General features: G+C 36.0%; 1 protein-coding gene across 6 annotated transcripts in view; it reads right to left on the reverse strand.

Moving 5' to 3' along the window:
- The window catches only part of TBC1D5 (TBC1 domain family member 5), a 295,713-nt gene that overhangs the window by 267,359 nt on the left and 2,357 nt on the right, over positions 1-25,997 (reverse strand). For 5 of the 6 annotated variants that reach the window (XM_048950415.1, XM_048950416.1, XM_048950419.1 and 2 more), the window contains exon 2: positions 1,730-1,791. The gene's annotated coding sequence lies outside the window, so the exon portion shown is untranslated. Of the gene's footprint in view, positions 1-1,729; positions 1,792-6,653; positions 6,732-25,997 lie in introns of those variants that run through there. The other variant, XM_048950417.1, reaches the window with a different exon arrangement.

The following is a 25,997-nucleotide window of genomic DNA, read 5'->3' on the forward strand; positions in this document are numbered from 1 at the left end:
GCCATTTCTACTGTATTTCAACAGCATTGAAACTTGAAATGTACAATGCAGCCTTCCCAACTATGCTAAAACTTTAAAGTGCACGGTAATTCATTTGAAGCACCAAACACAGAATAAAGGCCATGTTGTGCACACGGCTCTTTTCCACAAGAACCACTGCTTTGCCCAATTCATTGAAGCCCTTCCAGCTCTATGAGCAGGGCTGTCAGTCACTGTGTTTTCCTACAAGTTAGCTTCAGCCTGCCAAAAGAGTTAATCACTGGGAACTGAAGGTAATAAACTGAGCAGGTAACTTCAGGTAAGAGTCTCACAATTCCTGAGGGAAATCACATCAGGCAACAATCTTTGAGCCCAATTCTGCTCTGAGGCACCTATTTCAGACTACAGATCTGATGCTCATATGCAGCCTGAAATTGGGCCCTTTTTCTGGTTACATTACTCAGGCCTCTTCAGAGAAAATGAAGAGATCTCAGGCATTTCTGTTTGGCAAAAGAAAGCAAAGCGAAACCGGCTTCACAACTGCATTTGTGCACTAAGAATTGTTCTTTGTATGTAAACCGCTGACAGGTTCTGTGCTCACAACAGCACAGAGACCTTATATTTCCAGAGCTTATAAATTTCTATGTGAGCTAATAACACTATGACTCAAAAATCAAGCAAACAAGAAAAACCAAATCCATTTTCACTCCCAGACATATATCTTGTTCTGGGTGTGTGTAGAATTACCATCCATTTCTCTTCACATATTTAAAACCTGGCCAGTAAGAAGAATATCTCCATACGAGTTATTATTGTGATCATATTTTCTTATTAGAAGTTAAATGTTTTAGTTCGAATATCAAGAGGCTCATTTTAAAACCATCCATTTTATTTGGACAAAAATATGTCAAGTGAACTTTAAGAATAATAAACAGTACTTAATAATGGGAAGTAGAACAGCTCTGTTTCTACATATTTTAAGTAGATGTTTATCTTTGCTCCTTAAAGGTCACTCATTTGATCTTGAGACAATCTGAGCAAAAGCTAAATAAGTAAAAAAGTGATATTAAGCAATATTACACTAAATAAAATTAGTATCTACATGGTAAATTGCTTCATTGAAAACCATCTACAGATTCTGCAAAGAATATACTTTTGCCTTAGAGCTAGTACTTTAATTTTCAAGAACCAAGAAAAAAAAATCAAAACTAGTCAGTAACAATGCAGCGTCGAAAAGCAATAAACTCAAAATTAAGTTATAAATAATTTAAAGCATGTCATGAAGATGTATTAATAATTCATCAGATAAATAATTTACTAAATAATCAAATAAATAAATAATGAAATACATAAATAAATCAGCAAATAAATAATTCTGCAAAATAACCTAAACAATAAGTCACTAAAACAAATGACAAACCTACAAAACTACAATGATTTTCTAAATTCTGATAGTTTTAAATAAACAAATGTATATAAACTAGATCAATCTTTGGTGGATACAGAAATAGTTTTCATTGCTATTGGTAAACTCCTGATTACACTGCACAAGGATACAATTTTAGATTTTACAAGAGTGCAGTTTTTTCCTCGTAAATTATTAACACGGTTGCTACAATATATCCTGCTCTGTATTTTACATGTAGTCCCTTTATGTAGCTCACTTCCCCCCCCAACCCAAAAGCAAAAATCTCTTAACAACATTCTTAATTCAAGTATGCTTGTTTGTTTTTCTGGGTGCAGTACTTACAATACTGCAATAGCCTTCTTGGTGGTTCTCTTACTATCTTCTGCAAACCTTCAGAAGTTTTGCTGCAGGGGGAAAACAAGTAGAATAACCTTAATTATTACAGATGGTATCTCATTCATTAGCGGATGACAACATTTTATTTGAAAGCACAAGAAAAGCTGTTTTATAATTCTACAAAGCATCTTAATGTGAAACAACCATTACAGTTTGCAGACTACCAAAAGTTTTTAGAAGTCTTTGGTGGAACGAGTTCAAGCAGACTGAGGCCTGTTTCTTGTATTTAAGCTGACACACAATCTGTGCAAACTGGCACTAATTCAGATGTAAAGACAAACCATGAGAAGGACAAAATACTTGGCTGACATCTAACGTTATCCTTGATTTTGGTAGTTCAGAGTCCTTGAAAGAATACAGTGAGACTATTTCCTCTACATTCATAATTTAATTAGAACTCTGCACTCCAAAGCCAACACTCATACCACAAAGGTCAAAATCCACTCATCTCTTGAACCAGCTTTCATCCTCCATTTATCGTAATGAATACTATTGACAATCACCACAATTTCTTTAAAAGTGGCATTCTGTAAATAGAACACTTGAATAAGTGTGCCAGAAATGTAATTGCATTATCAATATTTATCAGTTTTATCCATTCTGTCAAAAAATGTTTGTTTCCTTCCATAATACACATTAAAGTGAAGCAATTTTATAAGTTATGCTACTGACATGGAGTCTTAGACTCTGTACAAACCTATTAAATTGAATGAATGCATAAAGCCTGAGGTTGCTGAACAATATATTTAGCATACACATACGTTGCTCCAGAAGTAATGCTTTTTATCAATTTCCATGGAAATTACAACAGACATAAAGAACACAATAGCCCTATTTGCTAAAGCACATTCTCAGCTACAAAACACTATTTTTCAACGTGGTCACAACTGCTAGTCACGCATTTTCACCAGCCATGAACAAGAACCTATGTCCTGCTTGTAGAAATCAGCACCAGCGGGGGTGACTGGCTGTCAGTTTGCCACTGCTGAAATGCACCAACCATCACTTCACTCTGCTCACATCCACAGAAACATTGAGCAAGCAACAATGAATGTCAATGGATGCCATTTTTTCTGCATGGAGGAACACAATTCCACACATTTTTTTCATACACACCTCCATGTCAGGCACCATGTTGTCAGAGTGCCCCTCTGCTGCCATCTGTGACATGGCAACAACATGCAACACAATATCAGTGGGAGGTTCAACTTCTACTGTCATATCAGCAACACTGACCTCTGACGTAGTGGGCCAACATAATAAAGCAGGAGGCATTACTTTCAGAGCATCCTTCACGTACATGGTTCCTCACTAGGTAGTTTAAAGCAAATCATAAGCAGCATTGTTTCTGCTGATAAAATCTCTAATGGTTGGCGCTGTTGCTGTACTTCGGCATTTAAAAGCATAAAGGATAATTTACTCTTAAAATTACCTGGGCACATTATATTTAACAAGTCTCAAATTCTCTTTAGGGATTATAATAAGAAAACACTTTGCTTAATCATAAATTTTATATTTATCTTGGCTAAACACTCTCCTTTGGATAGACTGCCATGTTTTGTCAAGAAAAATCAACACAGTGGAAATGAAGTACTTGTTCTGTTGTGTGGTCATTCAAAGGAGTATGTAGAAGTAATGTAAATGTGCACCAGTGCTGCTGATAATTTCACGCTCTCATACACTCATTTCAATTTGCTTTAAAAAGGACTATTCCTCCTGGCTAAATACAGTCATCACGAAAAAGCATACCTCCCCTTTGAGTTAATAATATTGCCAGCCCCAAAACACAAGAGTACAAAAAACTTCTGTATTTTAAGCAATCTGAGACACTTTTTTTCCCTCACAGTATGCTTTCTTCAAAAGTGGGAAAAATCTTTCAGTCCTCAGATTTCTGTTCAAGAATTCATTCCCACTCCATACTCAGCAAACCCATCCTCTTTCAGCACACACATAACAAATCTCAAATCCTACTTTTTTTTTTTTTGAATAATGGATTGTTGTAAAAGTAAATTCCTAAAAAAAAATTCCTCCACACATTAAAAAACTGTCACAAGACTATTGGGACATACAATGGCTCAGCAGTGATCTGATTGCTCCAGCACCACACTTCCTGCAGGAAGTACCACCAAATCACACATCATCTTCGTGCATTTGCAGCAAAGTGATTTTTCACTAAAGGTTTACAGTAGAGCTAAAAATGCACTTACAGTCACCAATGTCTTAAAGCACTTTTTTCTTCCCTTTGAAGATTTGCTCAATTTTCAATTAGTTTCATATTTAATTTGGACTTTCAATGTGTGGTTCCAGAACTGACCTCTTCACATAACTATTTTCGCCTATGTTAAAGTGTCACTGTTTTCTGTTTGAATTGACATCTAAATCTCTTGACGATACGATAGACAGCAGATAAAACAACCAACAACTTGAGATACAGCTACATCCCCTCTGTTGCAGTCAAATATGAACTCCAACCTATGCAAGAGGTAATGACAGAAAACGAATTCAATTCCTTTCTTTATTCTGCTAGTATGCTTCCTTCTCCTCAACCTCCACATATAACTTAAGTGCCTTTACTCAGCAGTGTCTGCAAAATTTTGCTCAGTGGAAGACTAAAGCAAAGTGCAGTGCCATACAGGTGGATGCTACAGCATTGACATTTTACTACTTGAGAAAGTAGTTGTGTAAGTTCTAAGCCTTACCCAGGCTGAGAAACTGCCTGCTACAAGAGGGAGGCCATTCAGCCGGTACTGAAAGCGATGTGGGTAATAACACAAGGAAGTGAATTGTACCATATAACAAATTTCTAATATTAACAATGGCAGCATTATAAATAAAGCTCACAGGAAAAAGCATGGAGAAACAAAATCATCTGCTATCCTTCACCTTTTAACATCACCACCAACAGAAAATGTCTTTGTTTGCAAGTATGAATCAGATGAACAGATATCAGATACTGCTGATTCTTCCCTTTGGGAACTTCAGAAATACATGCTAACAAAACAAAATTCAGGAAGTCCTTACTGGTAATTTTAAAATTTAGGACATGAGATTGATTTATTGACATTCAGGAATAGACACTTGGGTACAAATACCAGGCAGATGCACTCCAACAAAGTTACAGGTATAGTAAAGTACTGACCATTATATTCTGACTCATATTTCAAGGATTTCTTGAATAGTTAAAAGTTACATGGGATACTTTGCATTATTCATGGAAAAAAAAAAAAAAAAAAAATTGACTTCAATGGATTATCATGTTTACAAAGTAAATAATACATAAATTTCCAGGCCAGAAGCTTCACTCCTTTGTCATATTCCCTCCTTTCCAGTTATTACAATTGACCAATTAAATTCAATTTTATCTATTTGGACAACTTCACGCAAGAAGATAGCTTTGTGACTCAGTACAGTATGTTATTAAAAATCTTTCTGTATCTTTATTAGCTTTCTGATTTTTCTTTTAGCTTCTTCTAACTCTCTTAGTAAAATAACAATTTTAACTTGCTAAAACCTACAGGACAATGTTAAATCCCAAACTAGTGAATCAACTGCTATCAGTACAACACATAGCTCATTTGGCTGTTATGATCCACATTTCCTAGCTGATTTTTAGATAAAAACAATCAGATTACTAGGAAAGGTTTATCTTAAATTCCCACATGTACAGCATGCCACATTAAATATATGCAAATCAACCTTTTTCTCCTCTTCTTTTTTTTTTTTTTTTTTTTGAGCTGACAACTCATATGACCTGAAGCCATGGTTAACGATGACAATTATTTGACTTTCATATTTATACAATCAGTCATCAGATATGCATGTTAATTGATTTCAACAGATAGTTTTGTATTCTAATGATCAACAGTAAGTGTACATTTTACCAACCTCTTGATTTATAAGAAAATAAAACTTATATCAGTTTTCACAGTTAACCCTTCATTGGATTGATTTACATCATCCACCAAAGACTTCACCGTAATACATTAACTGAAGTAGTTTCAATAACAGGAGCTTCACTGTAATAGCAAAATTTGATTTTACAACTAAAGACTCTGCTTTATTGTGTTTTAAAAAAACAACTGCTACTCTATTTAAACAATATTCTCTACTAATCAGATGTTATGAAGCATAAATAGAGTTTAAATAAACAGACTGGGCAAGGCTTCATTTATTTACTCCATATTTACATCTCACTATTTAAAAAACCTAAAATGGTGGCCAGGAGCTCATAAACGAGCATCTTAGCCACTAAGACACTGTTAAATGGACATTTCTGATTTTTAAAAGGTCTTGATTACAGACTGAAAATAATTAGATAGATTTTAAATATATGATAGGATTCCACTGCTTTCTTAATGGCTATTCTCCTTAATCTCAGGTCTGGCATTGCAGCAAATGCTGATAACGCAAATAAATTGTCTTCAGTCTCTCCCTCATTGAGAAACACTCCCTTTTTGTTCAAAAGACCTTGATCTCCACCTGAACGTACAGGGGACATTTGAGGTTCTGCAGAAATCAGAAACCCATCCCAAACTAATTGCTCTCCCAGTTACAACGCCACAAATTCCAAAGCAGAAAGCATCTGATTCTTTCATATGATACAGTACTGATCCTCCACCTTGAAGACTGATTATAATGTTTATACTTACAGCCAAGGCAGACCTTAAAATAAACAAAAGAATGAAGTTGAAGTTCTGCGTGAAACTTCAATACAAGTGACCAGAACAAAAAAAGTAGGAAATGAAAGCTATGACAAAAACATTGACATTAAAATCTATGCCAAATGTTGTACAATCAATAGGTGTACAAAGGTTAGGCTTAGTAAGATTATCACGATAGAAAGATAATAGAAATAAATGGAAACGCTCACCAGTGTCTGTCATAGACTCGCAATAAACTCCACAAGGAATGATCTCCAGAAAGAGATCCCTCCTCAGTGGGGGTCAGCCCTTAAATGGGGTCTAGAAGAGGTGCAGCCAGGCTCCACCCCTTCTAGTAGTACAGGTGAATCGCCTTCACCTGTGTTCCCACAGCTGACTCAGTGCTTGCCTCAGGTGGTCAATCAGAGGTTCAGGCTGTGATCAACCATCCCCATGCAGATGTACACACATCTTCTGTAAAGCACCAAAAAACATAGAAATAAATGTAATTCCTAGTTTCCAAAATGCTTGTTGCCTACCACTTCTCTTTAAAATTCACGGAATTACAAATTATAGCTATGGGGAAGAATAAGGAAAATTTAACAACTGCACATGGGTTGACTGATCAAAAGCAGTCCTAGACTGACTCACAAATACAGCATATTCATTTAAGCTTGAATTAATACCAAAATTTTCACAAGACACCTGAACTTATAGTAAGGAGGGAAGAATATGACAAAAGTCTGAAAATAGAAAAATCCTGTTGTTTACAGCTTACTGCTAATTGCTCATCATAACAAAACTCAATGATTAGAAGCAGCATTTGACTACCAACATTCAGTATATTAATTAAAAACCAAGGGAAACGAGAAGTAGAAAGCAAACCATTAGCATCTTCTGATGACAATGTTCCCCTGAAAAAATGAGGTTACAATAAATTCCAAAGTTAAAGATTAAAATAAGTAGTAAGGTGACCAAATCAATTCTGGGAATTGAGAAAATAAACTGGCTAGAAAATATTCAAAGGTAAAGACAAACAAGCTGTGAGATCAATGGTAGCATATCACCACCCAGACTGTTATGGCCAGTTTGGTTCACTGAAACTCATAAGGGGATCAAGAGAAGGGGAACTGGGAAAAAAACCCAGAAGCTCTCTACAAGTGACACAGCACCCAACTATCACTGCATAATCTTAGTTTAAGAAAAAAAAAAAAAAAGAAAAAAAAAAAAAAAAAGAAATAGAGACCAATGAAATACAGGCAATCATTTCCTATACTGGCCCCGCTGCACAATAAGATATTCTTCAGCACTATTTTACAAGTAGGAAATCAGCATGTAGATGGGTAATAAGTTTAATACAATCAGGTAGGTGAATTCAGTGCAACTACAAAAATATTACTACTTTAGTATAACTAGATTTTACCCTAGGGATAGCAACTTCTTCAAAATTCAGGGTTTCAAATATTCTCCTCTTTTTTCAGAAGAAATTGAAAGAAGCTTGAGTAGCTTATTGGTTAAGCACATTTTGTAACCAATATTACATATGATTTCAATTCTTTGAAGAGCAAAAGTTTTCTCACACAATACTAGCTAGAGGAAAATGCAAAAATTTTTTATAGAACTAGATCAAAATTTATGGAATTTGAACAAAATCTCAAGGCTCTCAAAAACAAGGTAGAGAGGAAAATGTTAGAAATGGAAGACCAACATGAACTCGAGCAGACAACTTGCTTTGTGGCTGAATACCAAGCAAGAAGAAAAAAAAGTTAATCTGAATATCAGCTCCTTCACAGATATGGCATAAGATGACAGGAGACTGCATTCGGTGTCCCCATATTTAACTGCCACTTTCCACAGGCTTTAGTTATCTGCTTTAAAAGTGTTCCAGTTTGTTTAGAAATCATCAAGAATAAAGCATTTGCCATTGTCATCGATACAGAAAACACAGCATTTATGATATTTGGTTTACTTCATACCAAAAATATTTACCCATTTCGTAACTCATGGTGGATCAGTTCCATATGGCCAAGCAAACCCTAGGGATGGTGCAAGGCATAAAAAAAAAAAAATAGCAAAAAAGAAAACAGAGGGAGTAGGAAAGATACATTGTTTATTTTTATGACAATATGGCCTAAGCCCACACAGGTTAACTTAAACTAGCTATGTAAACATTTATAAACCCTTGAAATCACAAGTTTATGAAATCCTTATATAACCTCCATAATTTTTTATTTCTCCCAACACAAGTAACATTTTGCAGTCACTGTATCTCACTGCATTTTACAGCGGTCACTAAATTCATTCCACTTGTTATCATTCGTAAGAAACAGCTCAATAAGAATAACAATACTTGCTACGTGTAAAATTGACCCAGCACCCTGATGCTCCCTGCCTACAGCAAAGTCGTACATAATTACTGTGTGAGCAGTCAAGGCCTATTTTGACATGCCAAGCCTCCTTATGAAACAGCCAGCACCACTGGAAGAACTACTAGTTGTGACAAAACATTTGGGAATGGCCTCAAGTTGTGCCGGGGATGGTCAGGCTAAATAATAGGAAAAATTTCTTCTCCAAAAGTATGGTTCAGGAATGGGCGGCCAGGGGAAGTGGTTGAGTCTCCATCCCTGGAAGTGTTCAAGAAATGTTTAGATACTGTACTGAGATACATGGTTTATGGGGGAAATACTGCTGGTAGATGAACGTTTGGGCTGCATGATCTTGGAGACCTTTTCCAGCCTTGGTGATTCTATGATTCTACACAAACACAGAAATTTTGATTTTTTTTTTTTTTTTTTTTTTTTAAAGTATGCAGCTTAAGTGAATATTTCACATGAAATCAAGCAAGCATCAATGCAATCCACAGCAGAAAACTGCTGCAAATTTCAACCCTGTTAATGGGTAGATGAATTTAGGGAACAGAATACAAGCATCACCAACATAGAACAAAATTGCTGGGTTTTATTTTAAAAATGCTTAAACTCAACATATAAACTTTAGTGTAAAGGAATGATTTTATTCTGTACATTCTACATTTCTTGCCACCTGAAGCTGGAGACTCAAAAGTCAAGAATAGCAAATCTGGAACGCTGAGTTATATTAACATCATCCTAACTATAGCAGTTTGATTTCAACAAATTTGTCAGGGTTTTTGCATATTGCTGAATAAATGATTCTGGAATTAACTTACTTTTCTTGGAGGCATTATTTTAGATTATTTCTTAGCCTCCTCCTCTTTGATTTAGTAGACCTATTAAGGTAATTTATTAATGTTTTGGATATCTCATTCATCATCCATTATTACTGGTGTCATAAATAAGAAGAATGGCACAAAGCAACAAAGCACTGGACTATACACTCTTTCCATGTTCATCAATAAAATATCTGCCTATGTCAGTAAGCAGTATACAAAGGAAGTTGGTTTATCCACTAGAGCAAGACTGGTAGCACTTTTTAACTTAAATTCTCAAGCAGATCATTAGATTTACAGTAAAAATCTGTCATTACTGAAGTAAAAAATAAGTGCATCAATGCTGAATACGAGAGGACAGAAACATCTAATCTGCAAAAGACAAAAGTACACACCAGAAACTGCTATGTCCTGCAAGTTATTCAAACTAACTAGAAGGTTAATACCTTCAACAGCACTGCATTCCATGAAAAAAATAAAAGGCTTAATCACCCAAAATTCTGTAAATTTTGCCAGCATAATACAATAGCAGCATGAGGAGCAAAAATTTAACTAATTGAAACTCAAAAGTGTGGCATCATATCTGTAAAAGTCTGTCATATTGCTTTGTAGAAGACAAATTACCTAAATGAGTGGGAAAGAGGAAAACGTCTTTAAAACAAAACAAAACCCTCGACAGAAAGGAGCTTGGAAAAGATGACTGCAAAGATTTCAGAAGATTTTCAAGATAATGACCACTAATGGCCATCCCTGCCAGTAATACATTACATAGGTATATACTACACTACGTAAATCAATTGAAGGAATATAGTAGTCATGTTAGTAAGACATTAACTACTGAGTTAACATGAACATTACGTCTGACTTAAATTACATCTTTGAATTAAATTTGAATATTCAAAAATTCATTTTATATTATTTTAGATGTTGATACATTTTGTACACGTTTACTGTTTACATTCCTTTAAATAAAAGAAAACCTTTCACTAAGGTTAATGAATATTTTACATGATGTAACAGTACTGCGCTCACCTTTTTTCTAACTGTAATATGACTAAGTTTGAGCCAGATCTAGTAATTCATTAAAGGAACCAGAAGAGTTTAAGTTCTTTTAATATAGGAAGAAAAAGACTCCATATTAGATTTAAATTGGACAAAATGCATCAGATTAGCAACTGTGCTTCTGACTTCTGCTGGGGAAAAATTAGCTGTTATTTTGTCTTCTTTAGACAATATAAATCAGGTATTTTGGGCTCCCAAAGAAGCTGAAGCAACAAAAACTTTTTTCAACTAAAATCTCCTTCATCATGCTAGCTTTAAATCAGGATCCTCATTACTTCTTATATAGAACCTCCAGGTTTTTTAGTAATTGATGATTAACAAAATATACCCATACCAATACTTCTTAAAGCTAATTCAACTAAATACATAATAAGATGCATCTTTCCTTTACTTCATTGTGCTATGTTAATAACTACAAATGAAACAGTTCGATGAATTCTGTATGATACTTTCCTATAGTTACAATTTTACAATTACTAGTGGAATGGAAAATGAAGTCCTGTGAGCTGCAATTTTTATTTCTCTCCAGTCTGATCAACGTTTGGAACTGACCATGATACTTGTTCAAACTCTAAGAGCTTGCAGTCAAATAGAACCTTGCTGTTACATGACTAAGAGCAGGTAGTATCCCCTCGTACAAAGGTGTATGTGATTTGAGGATTCATGCAAATGAGAGGAACTAATCCCTCAACTGCTTGGGATCATCCATTCACTCTCTCACTCTTGTCGCTGCTTCGCTTTGTATAAAATGTGCATTGTCAGGAAAACACTGAGATTTATTCTTTCCGATGATGATTAAGATATTCATCCAGTATGTACATTCCCTATATTCCATTTTTAGCCTCACTGAATTTCTAATTTCTACAACAGGAAACTGTATTAGATAGGAGACTATAAACGTATCAATTTATTTATTTATTTTAGTCTTTCCAAATCATCTGATTTTTTCTTTTCTGCATCTTTTGTTCACGGAGTGCACTCCTCTCAAGCTGTCACTGGTTATTGGAAGGGGTGAACCAATTATCCTTCGTTTTTATCCTGGTGCTATTGCACCATAGGGTTTGTATCGTACTAGAAGGCACTCTCATTGTCTTCCTTACTGATACTTGGAAACCAGAAATCATCTGCTGAGAAGCCAATGAAAATAAAGCTTGCTTGTTTCAAACACAGAACAGAAACAACAAAATGTTTATTTCTTTTTCATTATTTTTTTTTTATTAAAGGTTCTGGAAGACAGCATCCTGACTTATTTCCAACATCAGCAATGCTGAAGTCTTCAGATGTTTATTTAACTGCTAGACTGATGTATAAACATTTTGATTCTTAAGGCACATCAGTGTTATGTTCTCTAATCACAGACACGTGAAACATAAAGCTTGTCTTCTCAGCAACACTCTATCCTCTAAACTGGTGCTGAGCACTTATACCAAATATCTGTACCTATACATGTGATGCACACGTATTTTTAAGCCCCATCTATTAGAATATATGTCTTGGTATGAGTGTAGTAACACATGTATGGATGGGAAAAAAAGGAAATTACTCTTCCGAAAGCAGAGCAGAAGAAAAAAAAATAAGCCCAAATTTTTTTTGAGTCAGTGATGAAAGCAGAGAAGAGAAAGATGTATGGAGTAAAAGATCTACAAACCCCTTTATTTATGTTGGTGATTGGACTACCTCCCACATTTATCAGTGGGAAAAAATGCTAAGAAGGATGTCTGAAACGCAGCAACTAAAAGTAGTGGCTAAATGCATAGAGAAGACAGAGGAGATGGCATTCTAAAGCAAGCAGAGTGCAGATGCCAGTGTTGTCAGGACTGATGATGTACCCCTCTTTAAAGGGCTGGGATATTTACTTTTTCCAACGTAACAACTACAAAGTAAAATATAATGATGAGGCTCACTACAGCTATATGATCTTCTATCAAACCACTACTGTTAAACTCAGAATCCACTGGCAACACACTACAAATTGTCTCAAAGAAATAGGGCTTGTTTATTCCTCATTACAGTGTCACTGAGCCAAAGAGCTGATCTCAAACAACAAAAGCCTGACAGAAGAAAACACCGCCAGCACTGTCACACACATGGAAGGGAAAGTCAAGGCTCAAATGATTGTGTTGATCTTTGACTAAAACTATAAAACTAGTCAGTTTCTTCAAAGCTAAACATAAAACTGCAGCCAACAATAAGGAATCCAAAATCCCTGAGCTTTCTTCACAATGATTTTTTTTTTTTTTTTATCATAAGCCTTGGTATTTTAATCAGACCAAAAAAAGTTGGCAAGGCAGATGTGTATGACCCAGGCCTATAAACCATGAGCTCGGCTTTCCTGACTAATCTTATTTTTCCTACTGTCACCTCAGTTCCAACACCACGGCTTCTTCTAAGTACTTGAAAGCTCTGAGCAGCTGTTCATTCTTTTTTTCTTCCACTATCTAATCTGAAAGATTGTTCAATTTGTTCATTGACTAACCTCCAAAGTATTTTATTTCTCACACTGAAATTGGATTGCTACTCACAAGAGTTGACACATATCTGAATCTAAAGGTCATTCATTAAGACTAACAGCCTTATGATACATTATTACATGTCCTTAATTCAAATAAAAGTAATTAAAAATACCCATATTTTCAGTTAAAAACTTATTCTTAGTTATCCTTCCCAAATTCCTGATTCACAGCATTAACTCCACTGGCCTACATAATTCTGTCTTTACTTACTTCGTTAACAACTGTTGGTTTTTGTTTCTGTTTTTAAGCCTATGTTAACGAAATCCCTTTCAGTGTATCTCACAATGTAATTTTACTACATAAGATTTCTTCTGCAACTCATTAAAAAATCAGATTCATTATTTACTATTTAAATATAACTTCATTTATAATAAAATTTTAACCCTTGTCAAGTAATGTGGATAAGCTGCAGACATCAGAGCCAATACAGAAAAGTATCAGCAAAACAAAACACAATTAATGAATAGAAACATAAGTACAACCAACGGGACAGACACAAATTAAACTTAACTGTCTGTTGCACGCTCTGTTCATCCCACTTCTCACCTCCAGTAAATTTATCTTGCTTATAACCACATTGTTCACTTCAGTTTGTTTAGCTGTGGGTCTTCCCACCACTGAAGTCAACAGTGAAGCTGCCCATGACTCATGAGTACTAATCAATTTTAAGATTCCAGAACAAACCTTAAGCAGATAGAAGCCATGGACTTCAACATCTGACTTCAGGAATGAAGTACTTACTCAGCAAGCATTCAGGAGGCAATGCATGACTTCACTTAACCATACTAGCACTTTAATATCATTATGAATTTTTGTGTAAAATGGATAACTGGTCTAATGTTTGACATACAGCAAAAACATAGGCATCCGAAAGATATTTCCTCTGAGCTGCCAAACCAGTTAATTTCCTTAAAGTGAGAAATGCCTTCAGAACAGCAACACAAGACATCAGAAATCCTCTAAAATCCTAGAAAAAGCCAAAGAATGTATTCTGTGAGTAAATGAATTACATTTTAAAAAATGTCCTGAAGTAATTCTCCACACTACTGCTTAAGCAGTTTTCAGTAACCTACAGCATCGCATTCAATACTTCAGAATAAACTAATTTCATGAAATTATATGCTTGCCAGAAAGATGGCATTATTTTATTTACTACTTATGGGCTACCTATCCATAGTGCTTACCATTACAAATATTCGTTTCCTTCTAATGTGAAATTTCTACTGCCAGTGTAAGTAATACTTATCACAAAAGAAGATAGCTTAAATAATGAAATCAATAAAAGCTCAAAATCTAAACATGAAGCCAAGTCAAACATAAATAGCAGGAATAATGCCCATGTGAGTTTTATGCAGTGTACTTCCCAATCACCTGTACTTCTACTAATGTAAAATACATCAGCTTAGATAATGTAATCTTAATGTTCTTTAACATTCTTGATTATGAGGGATTACCTCCAGGATCCAAAGAAGTGCACTATGAATACAAATTTCACATGATTTAAACTTAAAAAGAAATTTGCTGCAGTTCAATGTTATACTCACATGATGAGATAATCATAGAATCGTAGAATCATAGAATCACCAAGGTTGGAAAAGACCTAAAAGATCATCCAGTCCAACCGTTCACCTATTCCCAATAGCTCCCACTAAACCATGTCCCTCAACACAACATCCAGCGTTACAGCAGCATAACGTGAAGATTCCATCATCCAAGGTTTACTAAGATAGTTCTGTGCTTACTTATTAGTTTGGGTCGCCATTCGATAAACCTGGTTGGACATTCACCTTCCTTCATATTCACATGCTGGCCTAGAGACCTTCTATGACAAAAATTCTCAGTTCACTGACTGTAAACCACACAAAGCAAGTAAGCTAAGGAACTAAAACAAAGAAATAGAAGTACTCAATAAATCCAAACCTAAGTTACTTTTACTTCTGCATATTTCAAAATTTGGTTGTGCTCTCATGGTTCAACTCTGAGAAGGAAAAAGTTGCTTCAATAAGAGAGCACCTGCCATAATACTGTCTTTATCCACAACATGCATAAATCACTCACTGAGGCTAGCAGTGCCAACCAAATGAACGGCCTTTAGTAAATGCAGCCCGTCTACATGAGAATAACTGATGGATTATGTCAGCACTAAAAGTGCGGCGAAGGAAGACCTCTGGCAAGCTATCACAGAACACTTAATCCTTAATTATTATTATTATTTTTTAACATTCTAACACTATTCTATGAATGATAGCTGTTTTGTGGCCAAAATATTCCAGATACCTTCTTAGGATCAAGATTCAATGAAAGCAAAGAGATCATTTGTTTAAAATACTATTTATATGACTTAAAGGCTATGTATCCAATCTAGAATTATAAAATGCTTGTACGGATTCACAGCATCTTTTACATTGACTAGATATCAAAAATCTCCCCGTACATCCTATAGCATTATGAAAAAGATGAAGATATGTAAATTAAAACAAAACAAATTACAGGTGATACTTGAAGACCTAATTTTATGAACCATCAGGTGACACGAACTTGTGGTGACACAAGCACATATGCCAAGTCCACAAATGTTAAAGGCTCAAAAAGGAGTGATGCTGTGTACGAATATTTCAATAAGACACGGAGTAGTCTTTCTCTGTAAGTTATCCATTATCACTATGCCTTGCACATGGGTTACACATGGGTTGGGTACAATCCCAGATATGATTACAGGATGGGAGAATTCACTGAGAGCAGCCCTGCGGAGATCCTGATGGGGATCCTGATGGATGAAAATCAGAGCTAAAAGAGAATTCAATTTTGAGCTGAACCTGCTCAGATCCAGAAAAATAATTTTTTTAAAATGTTGTTTTAAGAAATGTAGAGGTGATCATCTCAGACTTCTAATGAGCCCAGTCAGAATGCTATAAGTACATTGTGATGTAGCCTTTCATGTTTAGTACAGTGTTGGTTTTCATATCTATCACCAAAAGTAAGCAAATATCTTCTTACATATCCTGCCCAACATCACTTGGTATAAGGAAGCAGAGACTGAGCAACCTCTTGTGGTTGCCAGCCACTCCCCCAGGCCACCCTACTCATGCACAAAGGCATTCCAAATGAAGGATTAATTGGGCATAAAAATCAAAGTCTAGCTTTTAATCTCACCTCACCACAGTCATTCCCTCTAGATGCAGAGAAAATGGATTTCTGCCATTCCCTCACCGAAGCCACAGCCAGGTTGCTAACAAGGGGCAGCTACTCCGGAATTGATGCCAGATCTCTTACTAGACGGATCACAGTGAAATTCTCCTCAAGAAACCAGATGGGCTGAAGATAGATAGAAGTTTGGGAAGGTTTCTTGATTTGTTTTTGTTGTTTTTCTCATTATAGTATTACTAAAATGACCAGTGCTTCAAGGGCTATTGTAACTTATATTTGCACATGGATGCAGGAATGCCCAGCAAGGTCCTGCACAGTCAGATGACCAAGTGTCAGAGAAGAGAGCTAACATCATGGTGTTGAACTTAGAGCTGTCTGTAAGGCAGTCTACTTCAAAAACACTATGAAGCTGGACAGCAGAGCTTGAGCTCTGACAGGAAGGGATCAAAGCAAACCTCAAGAGCAGAGAGATCGTCTCCCCGTGTCTTTCATCTACGCAAGATGTCAGACGCTACTAAATATTTTTCCATTTGTTCACACGTTCATGTGATTAATAGGTGTGCTTGCATTTCATTTTGCTGTCTGCCACTCCTTACTTGTATCTTCAAGTCAATCTACCATAATGGCAGCACAAGTTTTGAGCAGAATTGACAGCAAAACAGCTTCAGCCTCAGAAAAGGCAAATAACAAATAGAAGTAAAAATATTTTGAAATATTCTGTCAAGACAGGGGAAGTGCAAAAACTCATCTCAGTAGTTAGAGGGAAGGGGTTAGCATATCAGAAGGGACTGCACAGAAAGCCTTGGTACCTTCAATGGATGCCGAAAACAGACACAGCGATGTATCACTAGAAACACATTATTGGCTGCTGTAACAGATTTCTGGATTTGACACTTGTTTCGGATCTTTTACAGCCAAGCAAAATGAACAACAATAAAACTGGCATAACTATAACATTTCACCAAGCACTATTCTTAACTGTAGCAAGAAATTAGTCTCAAGTCAAATGGCAGTTTATTTATTGTCGTCAGTTACAAATACTTTTCGGTGATGAAATCATTGCAAACTAACTCAGGACTTGGAAAGCAAATTCTATCATGTTGAAAAACTGAAGATGCAATCCAACCTTCATTTACTCTGAAGTTAATCTGAACAATAATTTTAGAAGTTGTCTGACCAGAGTGACTGAGAAACATTAGACGAAATGTAATGCTAGCAACTTAGAGACTTCCTGGAAACACGAGTCCTTTTTTAAGAAGGGAAAATGCAGAAAGTGCAAGGCACACCAGCTTAAAGTACTAGCTTAAAGCAGTGTACTATTAAAGATATTTTTCTTTCGAGTGCAAACAGAGCGTTCGAGAAAAAATGAGAAATCCTCATTACTTTTTCCTCTCTCAGTATCAAATACACATTTGTCACCATTTTTATTACTCGGGTTCAAAATGAGGTGATCTTCACCAACTCCTCCTCATCTTCCAATCTCACCTAAATTTGCCATTCTTTTTTTCAACAAAAATTATAGAGGTAAGATTCGACCTGCCTATACAGCTGAAATTCTCATTTTCCCCACTCACCCATACAATCCAGCTTGCCTCCCAACCAATACATTAAGTGCGTCACCTCTAAAACACTCATTTCACTGGCTTGCAAAAGTTTTCAATGACCCTACATTGTCTGTTATGATCAAGCCTCTATCACTGCATACTATTTTAGGATAATAAAGACCTTAGTTAAAAGTCTTTTTCTTCCATTAATCCTACAGATGCAGTTATATAATATAATCTGCCTCAGTATCTAAAACTATATCCTTTTTGCTAGTATATTTGCTCTTCCTTGCCCTCATTTCCTTTCTGCAGACGTGTGATGCTCAGCTGTCTACTGTGGTGAACTCACACCATGACCTTACAATTACTTGTTGCAGACGGACCCACTCACCACTTGCAAACACAGAAGCAGAGGAGCCTGACATCCACATAAATCAGGCAAAATGCTAAAAGACATACACTGCAATAAATAAAAAATGAAAATAATAAAGGTCAGCAAGTATTCATGATACACTGTCTGTTTTCTTGGGTCTGACGTTTTTCCAGTTTTTTAGAAGGTGGAGTCTTAGTATGCTAACTCAGGAAAGGTAAAGGCTACAAGCATTAGGGTAGAGCAAGACTGCAGAGAAACCAGCAAAAGGGATCTGAAAGAAATGGTTCATGTGAAAATGAAAAAATGGTTCATGTGAAAAGAAAGATGCTTACAATGCTACTCAATTCCTGTTTATAAGCGTTACATTGAAGGTTCTCCTCTTAAACCCACAGGTTTAAGCCCTAGTCACCCCCTCCTTACCCCTCCATTTTTCTTTCTGACTCTTATATGGCTTGAGCTAGACTGATCCATTACTTTTGAAAGGGGATTGCACAATTCTAAAGCTTCTGAGTGTAATAGAAATTGAGAGAAGATTATGCTGAGTCTTAGTGGAAACAGTATCTAGAAGTACCAGCAAAAGACTATCTGTATTAGGAGACGTCTAACATGCCTATGGACTAAGGGATAAATTACATTAGCACTAGAAAGTGAAGCACTCCAGTCAACCCACAAAAACTATAACATGAGTATATAAATAAACTTTCATCCCAATCTAAGTTGTTAAGATGATGTAAAACAATGTTCACTCAGCCTACATTTGCCCTCTGATAAAATTACTGGAAATTATAACAATGACTGATCATACACTATTACCACAAATTAACATAAAAACCCAGTTGCTCTGAACAGCTACGCTCTATGCAACAATGTGTTCTAATTCCCAGCATACATCAGTTTTAGAATACAGGCTTACAGGCAGAACTATACAGTTTGCTTCTAATATTCAACAAACTTTTTGACAGTTCACCTAAACTCCCTAAAGATCAGAAAAACAAAAGGCAACAAAAACAGAGGAACATACTGAAATAAATTAGTACATTCTGCAATCACTGTCTGTAGAGCACTGTTCAATTAACAGCATTCCAGTTAGATTTGTAATGGCTGACAGGTATACATATGAGGGCTGCTCTGAAAGTAATGCCTCCTACTTTATCTTTGAGTACATCATGCAGGTTCTTGCTCACCACTGGCAAAAATGGACAACTCATGGTGGTGACTGTTGAAAAAATGTTTTATAGCCAAGGATTTGGTCTGTCAAATAGTGCTATTTTTCTCTTTGAGTCTGTTGTTGTTTCCGTGGAAATAAATGGGACTCATTACTTTCAGTGTGACCTATATACATTCTGTGTATTTACTTCAGTCCCTCTCAGTTGTGCACAACACCAAGAGGAGCTATGTCCAGCAGTAACAGCTGCTGCTGATCTTGTCACTTTTCCGCTCAGTTCCATAAGGGCTGATCCTCCAGATAAGTGAATTCTGCCTTTACCAACTAAATATCCAACATAGTTATCGGATATGTTTATTAAAAATACTGACACATATCTCTCCAATATATTTTTTCATTTCTTCTCGTGTACAGAATGTCCCACACCTCACTCTGAAAACACTCTTAAAGCTCAAGATAAAACTCAAAAGAAACAATAGTCAGTTCAGGGCACATGTGCTGTATTTTTTTTTTCTATCTCTGCATAGAAAAGTTTGTCATTATATCCTAAAGGCATGTTAAGTCAGCAAAGAGCAGTACCGATCAAAGGCCAGGAATAAAAGCAACATGCAAACTGTTTCTGCTCAGGTCTACAAACAGTACTGAAAAAGGTAAATTTGCAGTATGAAACACAGCTAGTCATCAGCTGGTAATGGATGGAGAAGGTACATCCTGCCCCATACATTTCTCATTCCATCTATCCCTTAATTCTCTTCACAATTCCCTGACCTACAGTCAAGCCTCAACTTTTATCTTGCGCCTGAATCAAGCAGACTTCAGATCAAGATTTGTGGGCAGTGTAATAAATAAGAGTTGGAAACACTACACATATCCATAAACCAAAGCATCTTCTACTCGGTGATATGTCAACATATCTTTCCTTTGCTTCTTGTTACTTAGTCATTGTAACTTTCAGACCTGCTGAAAAAGTCATCAACAAACAATAAATTATCTGGTACAGTGGAATTGCCAAGTCACAGCCTGAAGCAATGGCTGAGCATCAAGTGAGGTGTAGCTAACCCAGGAAATTCAGGTGCAAGCAATGCACCAGAGTGACAGCAAGAGGTGGAGCCTGGATCTACCCTTCCTCACCCCCCATTTAAGGGTTAGCAACATCTGCGTAGAGATTGCATTCCTCTCAAGCTATCACCTGTCATTGGAAGGGGTGAGCCATTTCTTCTTCTATGTTACCTGCTACTGGTCTGTAGTGCTTGTATCCCACTAGAAGGCACTGTCATCATCATCTTTCACAATATCTGAACATATACATGCTCAGAAAAAATCTTTCTACTAATTTGGATATGAGTTCCTCTGCTTAAGGAAGTCACGCAGTTCCTGCCCGTTGCCTGTTCCTCTACACACACTCATCTGCTTCTCTCTCAAACAGCTACAGAAAGGAAATGTAGTGGCGCCCCAACTTCTGCATTCTTCAGAACAAAACAATCTCTTAAACATTATTCACTTCATGTTTTCATGCAGCAGGAGAACTAACAGGGCCAGAATACATTTTATTTATAAATGTGAATCAACAATTAAAACTAAATAAGGTCAAGACTTTGGCCTGTTAGATGTACGTATTAGAGTGCTTAATGCATTGCACATGCTGTGTGATACAATGACTTGTAAAAGCAGCAATAGCTTTGATTTTCAGCGTACAAAAAATACATATATATGTGTGTATATATATAAATATGCACAGACGCATATGTTTTATACAAATGTATAAGAGAATTGGCAAGGTAGAGTACTTGGATTTATTAACTTTTCTCCAAACCGTATATTTATTAGTGCCACAGGCATACGTGAAAATGATGTAAATTAAAAATGAGTCAGGCCTAAAGGAGGAAATAGCGTTCTGTGGACTCATGAATAACTGAAAGTCAAGTAAAGCTCTTCCCTTTCTTTCGCATACATGGTTCCAAATAAAATACAGTCTGTATATGCTGCATGTTTCTAAGTCACTGCTGTGAAAGTCGTGCAATGTCTTATAGGAAGCAGGCCATACAAAAAGAGCATTAGCATCAGCTGAAAGCCACTCTTCTCACTACAGAAATTAATAATTCCATTATAACCAGCACAACTATGAAATAACCTAATGGATTTACACTAAGAGAAGTGTATTGCTAAATATTTGCTTAAATTCTTCCTGTGATGATTAATACTATTCTCCTTAAATCTACTCTTTCACTGTGCTTCTCAAATTCATTTGACAAAGCCTACAATTTAATTAGTAAAGACATATTACATAATCTTTTCCACAATTTAGCAAACTCGTTTAAACAGTGCGATTTACTAAATATTTTGCAGTGAATTAACTGTGATGGATAATCTAAAATCTGGGTTCTAACCGGAGCTCCCACTCAGAGTTTCTGTTTGGCCTTGAATAAGTCACTTCCCTCTCACTGGAAATGATTAACGTCATTTTCTTTTATGGATGAATGGCTCTACAAAACTACCAAATGTTAATCATGAATACTCGAGATAAAATTTAGTCAAGAAGGTACAAGAAATCCAAGTACCGCCTAGGCATTGGATCCTCTTGTTCACATTTACAGTGCAGCAGGCATGATTATGTGAAAACAACTGTGAAATAAATGTGAAACATATCACGAGTCTTCGAAGTCTTTACTTTAAGAGTGTCCAAATTTACATCTGAAAAGGACAGTGTGAACATTGACAATTTCTTTTAAAGCACAGATGTAAGAAAAACTAATCACAGATCAGGAAAAAAACACTTTTTTTTTTTTTTAAAGCGAATCTGGTAGGGAAGATTAGAAAATAGATCAACTCTGCAACACGTCCAAACAGTGAAATACAGATGGATCACCATCCAGATCCAGATGTTGCCTTGCTGTAAATAAGGGCAGAAAGAAAAAAAACATTGAATAATATAATGCTTATATACACATCATACAGGATACAGAAGCAATTGGCCGCTTCCATTGGTGCTAATAGAAAAATTTCATAATCATAAACCATTACAAACAAAAAAAAAATTGAAGAGCTCCTTGGTATGGAGATTATGCCACAACTGGGATTTTTTTTTCACCTCCTGTAAAGCACCAGTTGTTGGCTACTGTAAATGACAAATTAACAACCCTGATGACAGTTTATCTGATGCAAGGTATGATCTTTATGCTAACATCAGAGTGAAGTCTAAATGCCAAAACCATACCTCTACAGTTCTAGAAAAATTCTTTAAAAATTTAACAAGTTCTGTACCTTGAAATTCTTTTCTCAATAAACATCAGAAATCTATATTCCTTCCCGTTAAGAAGGCCAGAAATCCAGTTGTGTAAAGGCTAGTGATTAAACAAAAATAGCTCCTGTTATGAAGCATGCACAACTAGGTTCTCAGAAAACGTACTTCAGTTATTTACTACCTGGTAACTCAGAATCATGGGATACAGGTATAAGAATTGTAACAGCTCAAAGGGCAATGCAAGTGGAACTCTGCTACAAAGCCTCAGCTCCAACTAGATAACAGGAGGATTTTTTTTCATAAGTGTATACCTATGATTTGCTGAAAGAGATGTCAAACTGAATGAAACCAAATATCCCAGGATCCTAAGCAGCCAAGAGTGAAAATATCAGTTTCTAAAAAACTATTAGCAACAGTTTTCTAACACTATTGTAATGGGCACAGAGAAATTACCATACAGCCCATTATAACAGCTCAAACGAATCACTGGACAAGGAACTGCGGATAGCCTAAGAACCACTTGATCATGATCTGATTACACAGCCAGAGATCGCTGAAACAAACATAAACTTATCATGCAGCACACTCTCACATTCCTGAGGTTTCTACATTTCTGAAGCTGAAAAAAGTTAGGAACATAACTGACTGGGAAGAAAAATCCGAACTGGAACACATGCAAATGGAAGCCATCCTTAACATATCTTTTATCTGCAGTCAGTCAGTTTTACAACTAACAAAGAGGACATATTGGGTTAAAATTCACCCCAGATGTTTGAATACTGATGGTTTTTTGGGAAAAAAAAAAAAAAAAAGAAAAACATGAAGAAAGCATTACAAGTAAAACAGGATCAACAATACGGAAAAGTGTGAGGTGGATCACCATCAACACGAAACAGTTATGAAGTGTAGAAGCTGAGAAACATCAAACATCACATATGATGCAGCCAGCTGCACCAGCACTGCACACCATCTCAACACCAGCACAGCCCTGTGGCTAGGCAAAGGTGGCAGAAGGGTTAAAAATCATACGCAAAGATCAAAAATAGCCAATAAACACTTTCACTCTATAGTTGGAAATATTCAAAATGGTGTAATTGTATCACATTATATTGATTTTCCTTCCAACTCATTTGTTAAACAGATGTTCCAGATCAGATGTTAAAAAACATGGTGAGACAAACACTTTACATCAGCATACTTGTTAAACTTCTCCAAGAGTCCTAGGGCTGTCAGCCCAGTAAATCTGTGATCTGTTGATCATAGATTTCAATCTATGTATTTTAAAAGCTACCTCTATCTTTAAACGCTAGGAACTGACGCTAGGAGAGACAACTGTGTCAAAGGGACAAATAAAGTTTTTAAGGCAGTCTGATGTGAAAGAGAATTCAGACATAACAACAAGAACCAGTGAAAGACAGATGCATTCAAATGTATTCAAACAATAATTGCATGCCTTATTTTTAAATAGTGGAAAAGATGAATCACTGAAACAAGTCATCCAGAGAAGTAAATGGTAGATTCTCAATATCTTGATATACTTTTGAAAAAAGCTTAGCCAACGAGAAGTTCAGCTAAAAAAAAAAAGTATCCATTCAGACAAAAACTGATGCTGTAATACATTCGAGGTGAAGCAAATGTGAATATATCAAGACAGTGTTGATCTCCACTCCAAAGCAGCACCACATGATATAGTAGTGCAGAAAAGTCAACTTAAGTAAACCACATGAATTTTGCATACTTGCACTAGATTAATTAGCAACGTCGTAATAACGTTCTTTAATAAAACTAAAATACAGATTTGCTAACCCATTAATGGAACTAAAAGCACCTCAACTTAAATAGTACATAGGTAAATACAAAGTTTTATCAAAAAATACAGCACAAGATACTGGAATGATGACTCTCTTGCACCACATTCAGTTCAACATCAGTGATGTGATTCTTCCTATTATTTTCAAATTATTTCCAACTAGACTTCAGATTGTGATATGGCTCCAGTCTTTTTAGAAATAGACATCTAGCCATTAACACAGGCAAAACAGCTACTTCTGTTTTGTTTAGTAATTCCTTGACCTTTATCCTCGTGGACTGCCAACTGTTGCATGTTCCTCTCCAAGGTTTGGATGCAGTCTGGAGAAATGTTCAGTTTGGCTCTCTCATGTCTAATGCCAGCTCTCAGAATATAAATAGAGTTAACCATGTCTCCTCAACGACCATCTCACACACAGATACAGATAAAATTCAAATCACTCCTTTTTGTATTTAACATAAATAAAAATAATACGATTTATCAGATTATAACGCTACCTAATATGATAGAAACTTCAACTCTGTATTGAGTTCTTTTTAGAGAGTATTCAATCTCAGAAGCTGAATTTATCAGGAAATAAAAAAAAAAAAAAACAAAAAACTGGTTTTAGTTAACATGGTTAACTAAAAACATTATCAAGCAAAACACAATTCAATGCCAACTTTCAAAAATTGGAAATGGGAACAATTATGCTTACTCTTTCTGATGTAAAAAAAAAAAAAGATTTGAAGGCTCATTAATACAGCAGTCAAACACAGGCAAACAACTCCTTCACATCATATTTCACAGCCCTCTTTCTCCTACAGTACAACACAGCCAAATACCTGTACTTTTATGGGCTACCTTAATGGGCTGCCTTGAGTGGGCTGCCTTGGGCAGCTTACTGGGCTTAGAACACCCAAAACCTGTATTGCATTTACTCCAGAATGGCGTAGAGGCTAAGGCAAACTATTCACATACCATACCACATTTGCACTCTGCAGTCATCACTGACTCCTGATCCAAAATTCTCGTACACTCGCTAATCAACAAAGCCTCAAATGGACTAGTTACTGATTATCTCAGAAACTGTCTATCCTCCACAATTCTCAGCAACAGCTGTTGCCAATTACAGCAGCGTACCTAACAGTTTAAGATAAAGCTCCTAAGGATGGAGCACAGAGTAAACTTTCTAAAAAGACTTCAGCAGCAGAATTCCTTACAGGGCAAAGTGCAAAGCAGCTCTTTGTATAGTCCTTCCATAGTAAAAAATGAAGTTATAATAGCAAGAATAAGCCAGAGACAGCAAATATCTACAGTAGTGTAAATCATAGGCAGGCAGAGCACATGTAACACATGTAACTTCCACCAAATCACACTTCACTTGCAAGCTAATATGAGATAGCAAATTCCAAAAGAATTCCACTACTGAAATGTAAACAAAAGATAAAAGAACAAACAAAAAATAAAAGAACAAAACCAACTCTGTAACATAAAGGACAAATGTGAGAGGAATGTTTTCACAAGGCTAAGTGTCACTCTTGCAGGTGCAA

The sequence above is a fragment of the Lagopus muta genome, chromosome 7 (genome assembly GCF_023343835.1).
Source record: "Lagopus muta isolate bLagMut1 chromosome 7, bLagMut1 primary, whole genome shotgun sequence".
Taxonomy (NCBI): domain Eukaryota; kingdom Metazoa; phylum Chordata; class Aves; order Galliformes; family Phasianidae; genus Lagopus; species Lagopus muta.